The sequence below is a fragment of the Cetorhinus maximus genome, chromosome 13 (assembly GCF_964194155.1).
Source record: "Cetorhinus maximus chromosome 13, sCetMax3.hap1.1, whole genome shotgun sequence".
In the NCBI taxonomy this organism is placed as follows: Eukaryota; Metazoa; Chordata; class Chondrichthyes; order Lamniformes; family Cetorhinidae; genus Cetorhinus; species Cetorhinus maximus.
In genome coordinates this window covers 18,938,498-18,945,982 of record NC_135891.1, presented here as the reverse complement: position 1 = coordinate 18,945,982, position 7,485 = coordinate 18,938,498, and positions in this window count along the sequence as shown.

Below are 7,485 nucleotides of genomic sequence, written 5' to 3'. Positions count from 1 at the left end.
CTTTGGGAAGATGGGATTTCTGAACATTTGAAAAGATACTTGGTCCCACATGCTTGCACGCATGCACGGATTGGATACAGATAAAGATAGTGCATTTTTACAGATTAGTTAATTCACTGTCTGATTTTATGATTTCTGGTCTCCCCCATAGCCGGCCTGTCATTTCTTGAATGGATTTGAGGATTTTAAGTTGAATTGAGGAACTTGTAAAACGAAGTGTTCAGAGCAGGCTGTGAGGTTTCTTGTAGTCAAATATCTAGGAGGTTGCTTCTCAGGTGAACTTTGAAACTGGAACCGATTAACCTAGTAGTCATGTGATTCTGCACAATTGGTCAATCCAGCTGCCATCTGGTTTGTTAACCTCTGAAAGATTCCTGGGGCATTTTTGAGGCCGAAGGGTATGGACTTTGCCATCTGGGGTTACAAAGGCTGAGATTTCTCTCACTTTAGGTGTCGTGGGGACTTGCCAGTACCCTTTCAAAAGGTCAATTTTACTGAGGTAGACAGAGTGACTCACCTTATCTATACAATCCTCGATGCAAGGGATTGGATATGAATCAGTTCGGGTCACTGCATTTACCTTCCAATAGTCATTGCAGAGCCATTTGATCCATCTAGTTTTGGGACTACTACAATGGGGGAACTCCAGCTGCACTGGGAGGGCTCAGATATATCATTGTCTAGCATGTATTATTTCTTATCTGACCTGAGCCAGCTTGACAGGCTCAGTCAGTAGGGACTTTGCTTTATTGGTGGGGTATCCCCTATGTCAACATCATGGCTTGCCAGCGTTATGTCCCAGTTGGTCCCTAGAAATATCTTTAAATTCCCTGAGCAGGATGGTTATATCCTTCTGCTGCTCTTCTGTTAGGTAGGTTAATAGGGCATTTAGATTTTCCAGAATTTCTATGTCCTCCAGCCTGACAGTCAGGGGTTTGACCTGGGAGCCCTCCAGCCCCTCCTCCTTGTCTGACTCTCCCTGGCTGTCCTCTGCTATCTCCACCCTTTGGCAAACATTTACTGGTTGACTAGGCTCTCATCTGTGATATCTCTTTAACATATTAACGTGGCATAACAAATGTTTGTTTCTCTGGTCAGGGGTGTGGATCAAATCATTTACTTCACTGATCCACCTGGTCGCCAACATGGACCACTGAATTTGTCCTGGAAGGATCATTTGGCAGTGGCAGCAGCACTAGGGCCTGTTCTCCTGGCTGGAGAGTTTGGGTCTCAGCGTGCCTGCCTTTCTATGACTTGCTGGGAGGCTTTTAAACGTTCTTTGGCCATAGTACAGGCATTAGAGAATTGTTCCTGAAATGTGGATACTTACAGCAGCAGTGAGGTGTCCTCCCTGGGCTCCAGAAATGTTTTGTTAAGTAGGTTCAGGGGGCTTTGCACTTCATGACTGTAAATTAATTCAAATGGACTAAAGTCTATGGACTCATTAGGTGAGTCCATTGTGGCAAAGAGCAGGAAGCTGAAGCCCTGGGCAATAGGTCTGAATCATAGTTTTCAGGGTCTGGTGATACCTCTCTAACGCCCCTTGGGTTTGAGGGTGATAGGCTGGTGACTTCAGCTGGATTATTCCCAGGCTGCGGACACCCTCCTGAAACACACAGCACATGAAACTTGTCCTCTGATCCAAATGGATCTCTTTGGCAGGCTGTACCGAGTAAATAATTGGGTCAGTCCCTCAATCACGGTTTTGGCTGTGATCTTTTTGAGGGGAATGGCCTTGGGGAATTGGGTGGTCAGGTCCATTATGGTAGGGGTGTACTGATAGCCCGTCCTGTTTTTGGGTTGTGGTCCTACGCAGTCTATCACGGTTTGGTCAAAGGGTTCACCATGGGTCTGGGTTTGAGAGGGGCTGGTTCAATTGTGGCCTGGGGTTTTCCTACAACCCTACAGGTGTTTCAGGTTTTGCAGTATGTGGCCATATCGGACCAGACCGGACATGAGGTCAAAAGCTTATGAGGCCTAAAGTTTCGTGGGTAGCCCCTACACCATCTGGTGGAATTTAAATTCAATTAATAAATCTGGAATTATAAAGCTTGTCTCAGTAATGGTGACTATGAAACTATCATTGATTGTTGTAAAATCCCATTTGGTTCCCCAATGTCCTTTAGGGAAGGAAATCTGCTATTCTTAACTGGTCTGGCCTACATGTGACTCTAGACCCACAGCAGTGTGGTTGACTTTTAAATGACCTCTGAAATGGCCTCGTAAGCCACTCAGTTCAAGGGATAATTAGGAATGGGCTTCAAATGCTGGCCTTACCAGCGATACCCACATCTCCTGAAAGAATAAACATGTCCAACCATGGGAATAGCCTGGGAAATTCATAAGATTTCCTTATGATATTATGGGGCACTATAATCTGATGGAGCACTATCCACTCCTCATCTTCAGGCCTCCACTTACTCATTACCAACCCATCTTGTAAGTAATAGCACTCAGGGTCCTGGGCAGCTTCTACCTCACAGAAGGCAGTCTGCACCATGTGCTTGAATTCAAGACTGTCCGTTCTGTCTTGATGAAGGAGGCTTGGCTGAGGGCTTCCTCTCTTTCAGACAGGTTTCCAAAGGTGGTCTCAGCTAGCCAGACCTCCGGCTTATCCAGCTGGAGTGCTGGCTCTTTCTCATTTAAATTTTCCTGCCTGCCTTTGAACCAGGTCCCTATGCAATCAGAGAAAATCACTGGAACTTCTTCCTTTGACTGCTCGGTTTCCCTTTTCTTGCTTGCCTAGCCTAGGATTATGTGGCATGCTCCCACTTTACTGTCAGCCAAATCATTCCCAAGCAAGAAATCTATCCTTGCCACTGGCAGCTCAGGGGTGATATCTACAGTGATTTGATCCAAGACTAGGTTACTCTGTAGGTTGACCCAATGGAGGGGAACGGACATATATTGTCTCCAATTCCCTTGATTTGCACCTGAGCCTTCATGAAGGTTTCTGGGGGAAAGGCCAGGTCTCTGAGTGGTCCCTGCAGCAGTACAATGTCCCTGAGCAGTACCATGGACTTGCTTGTTTCCTTCGAGGGGTATGTGGACACCATTCCTTGAAGGACAAATCTCTGGTAGCTCTCAGGAATTTTGACAGGTTCCGCCATACTAGGACTACTGTGGGGCTAATTCCTGTATCTAGGGCCATTGCCCGATCTGCTTCACCACTTACAGGGGCATCCTCCTTGGGGCTAATCTTGTGGATTTCTATAAGACCCATAGGCTTCCCTTTGAGTTTCCAGCAGGCAAGTTTGGTATGTCTTATTTTATTGCAGGTAGGACACACAGACCTCTTTGTGTCATTTTGGCTGTTGGTGTCTTCTCTTCAGGCTTGGGCGGTTGCCTCCCACACCCTCAGTTTTACTTTCTTTTTCACGGCTATCCCACCTTCTATCGTACTGCCCCTTATCTTTCCCAAATTTCTCGGGGTTATTATGGAAGGGTCTGCCTGAGTTCCCAGGCCTATGGTTGAGGTCATAGTCCTTAGCAAGGGTGGCAGCATTCCTGGCTGTTAAAAGCCTGTCCCTCTGAGGCTGGGTGGAAGCAGTTTTTAAACTCCTCCAACAAAATTAATTCCCTTAATCCATCATAGCTACGGTCTATTTATAGGGCTCACACTCACTGGTCAAATGCTAAGTGCTCAATTCTCTCAAATTTAAGAAAGGTTTGAGTGTGCTTTTTATGAGAATTCTGGAATTATTGGTAATACATCTCTTTTACGATCTTTATAGACACTTAGGATAGCAACCGTTGTCTGTTCATAATTTGCAGAGCTGTCTGCAAGCAGCATAGAGTAGATATAGCGGGCTTTATCCACTAGCTGACCCTGCATTAGGCGAGTTCAATGGTTAGGGATGCTAATTTAGTCCAAGATAAGTCCTAAGTTGCATGAATGCCTTTACATCAAAGTCAGCCATGTTACTTTCTATTGTTGGTATTTACAAAGCTAACTGCTGAAATCCCTTCTGTTTTTGTTGCAATAATTATGGCTATGCCACTTTTCCCTTCTACTTCCAATTTTCCTCTAAAGTCAGATTTAGCTAATTTACTTCAGGGAAATTAACTCCCAAATGCAGTCCCGCCATGGACAGGATGTATGTGCTTTCTTAATGCCCATAATCAATATAGTTTGCATGGAAAACGGCGTTGCCTTTTCCTACCCTTGGAGTGTGTATGCCATTTAAATACTTCAACAGTAAGCTTTCGTGAACTTTAAATAAAGAAGGTTATTTATTCTCATAAACTTACCACAAGTTAACGCAACATCACACTCTGGGCCCCATGCACTCGCACACACAGAGTGAGAGATTGGATACAGATGCACTTCTATAGATTGTAGCTTCCATAGGCCATATAACATAGGAGCAGAAGTAGGCCATTCAGTCCATCGAGTCTGCTCCGCCATTCAATGGGATCATGGTTGATCTGATAATCCTCAACTCCACTTTCCTGTCTTTTCCCCATAGCCCTTGATTTCCTTACTGATTAAAAATCTACCTATCTCAGTCTTGAATATACTTAACGACCCAGCTTCTACTGCCTTCTGCAGTAGAGAATTCCACAGATTCACAACCCTCAGAGAAGAAGTTCCTCCTCATCTCTGCAAGGTGCCCCCTTACTCTGAGATTATGCCCTCTGGTCCTAGACTCTCCCACAACGAGAAACAACCTCTCAGCATCGACCCTGTCAAGCCCCCTTATATATGTTTCAATAAGTTCATCTCTCATTCTTCTAAACTCTAATGAGTACAGGCCCTACCTGCTCAACCTCTCCTCATAAGAAAATCCCTCCATACCCAGGATCAACCCAGTGAACCTTCTCTGGGCTGCCTCCAATGCCAGTATATCTTTACTTAGATAAAGGAACCAAAACTGTTCACAGTATTCTAGTTGTGGTCTAACTAATGCCTTGTATAATTTTAGCAAGACTTCTCTATTTTTATACTCCATCCCCTTTGAAATAAAGGCCAACATTCCATTTGCCTTCCCTATTACCTGCTGACCTTGTATGTTAGCTTTTTGGGATTCATGCACGAGGACTTCCAATCCCACTGTGCTGTAGATTTCTGCAGTCTTTCTCCATTTAAATAATATTCTGCTCCTCTATCCTTCCTGCCGAAGTGCATAATCTCACATTTTCCCACATTATATTCTATCTGCCAAGTTTCTGCCGACTCACCTAACCTGTCTATATCCGTCTGTAGACTGTCATCCTCACCACTTGCCTTCCCACCTATTTTACTGTCATCCACAAACTTGGCGATAGTACATTCATTTCCCTCATCTAAGTCATTAATATATATTGTAAATAATTGTGGCCCCAACACTGATCCCTTAGGTACTCCACTAGTTACAGGTTGCCATCCTGAAAATGCCCCCCTTATCCCAACTCTGTCTTCTATTAGTTAGCCAATCATCTATCCATGCTAATATACTACCCCCAAAACCATGCGCTCTTATTTTTTTAAATAGCCTTATGTGCGGCATCTTATCGAACGCCTTTTGGAAATCCAAATATATACATCTACTGGTATATACATCTCCCTCTTTATCTATCCTGCTTGTTACCTCCTCAAAGAGTTCTGATAAATTTGTCAGGCATGATTTCCCCTTCATGAAGCCATGTTGACGCTGCTTAATTAAATTATGCATTTCTAAATGCTCTGCTATGACATCCTTTATAATAGACTCCAACATTTTCCCAACGACAGATGTTAAACTAACTGGCCCATAGTTACCTGTTTTTTTGACTCCCTCCCTTTTTGAATCATGGCGTTACATTGGCAGTTTTCCAATCTTCTGGGACTTTTCCGGGATTTAAGGATTCTTGGAAGATTACTACTAGTGCATCCAATACTTGTGTAGCTACTTCCTTTAATATCCTAGAATGAAACCCATCAGATCCAGGGGATTTATCAGCCCTTAACCCGATTACTTTCCCTAGTACTTTTTCTCTAGTGATAGTTATTGTATTTGTGTCCTCCTCCCACCCCTTTTGCCCCTTGGTTATTTAGTATTTTTGGTATGCTGTTAGTGCCTTCTGCCATGAAGACCGAAGCAAAGTATTTATTCAACTCCTCTGCCATTTCCTGGTTCCCCATTATTATTTCCCCAGTCTCATTCTGTAAGGGCCCTATGTTCACTTTGGCCTCTCTCTCTTCCTTTTCATATATTCAAAGAAGCTTTTACTGTCCATTTGTATGTTACTTGTGAGTTTACCCTTAAAGTTTATTTTCTCCCTCTTTTATTTTTTTGGTCACCTTTTGTTGGTTTTTAAAACTTTCCCAAGCCTCTGGGTTACCACTAATCTTTGCCACATTGTATGTATTTTCTTTCAATTTGACACTATCCTTAACATCCTTGGTTAACCATGGTTGGATTATCCCCTTCTTAGAATCCTTCTTTCACACTGGGATATATCTTTGTTGTGAGTCATGAACTATTTTCTTAAACATCTGCCATTGTTCATCAACCGTCTTTTCTGCTAAACTGCTTTCACAGCCCACTCAGCCAACTCTGCCCTCATTCCTTTATAATTACCCTTATTGAAGTTTAGCTCAGTTGTTTCCGACCCAAGTTTCTCACTCTCAAACTGAATGCTAAATTTTACCATATTATGGTCACTGTTTCCTAGGGGATCTTTTACTCTGAGATCATTTATTAAACCTGTCTCACTACACATTACCAGATCCAAAATAGCCAAATCCCTGGTTGGATCCACAACATATTGTTCTAGGAAACTGTTACGAATACATTATGAATTCTTGCTCCTGGCTACCTCTGCCAATTTGATTTTCCCAATCTACATGAAGATTAAAGTCACCCATGATTAATGTACTGCTTTTTTTTTACATGCCCTCATTATCTCCTGATTTATTCTATGTCCTACAGTAAAGCTATTGTTAGGGGACCTGTAGACTACCCCCACCAATGTCTTCTTTCCCCTGTTATTTATTACCTCCACCCATATGGATTCTACATCTTCCAATCCAAGATCATTTCTTGCTTTTGTACTTATTCCATCTCATACTAACAAAGCTACCCCACCACCCTTTCCTTCCTGCCTGTCCTTTTGAAAAGTCACATGTCTCTGAATATTTAGTTCCCAGCTTTGATCTCCTTGTAACCATGTTTTCATAATGGTTATAAGATCATACCCATTAACCTCTATTTGTGTTGTTAATTCATTTATTTTGTTCCAAATACTACGTGCATTTAAGTAAAGAGCCATTAATTTTGCCTTTTAACCGTTTTTCCACTTTTGACCCTATTTGCTGCCATTTTTTTTATGCTTGTACACTCTGTTCCTTCCTGTCACACTCTGGATATCAATACCTAGATAGCTGCCCTGCAATGCTGCCATATCCTTTTGCTTTGTTAGCCTACGTAGCCCATCTCCAGAGCCCTCTACCCACCCCGCCCCCCCATTTGGTTGAAAGCCCTTTCTCCATCCCTAATTATTCGATTCACCAGGATGGTTCCC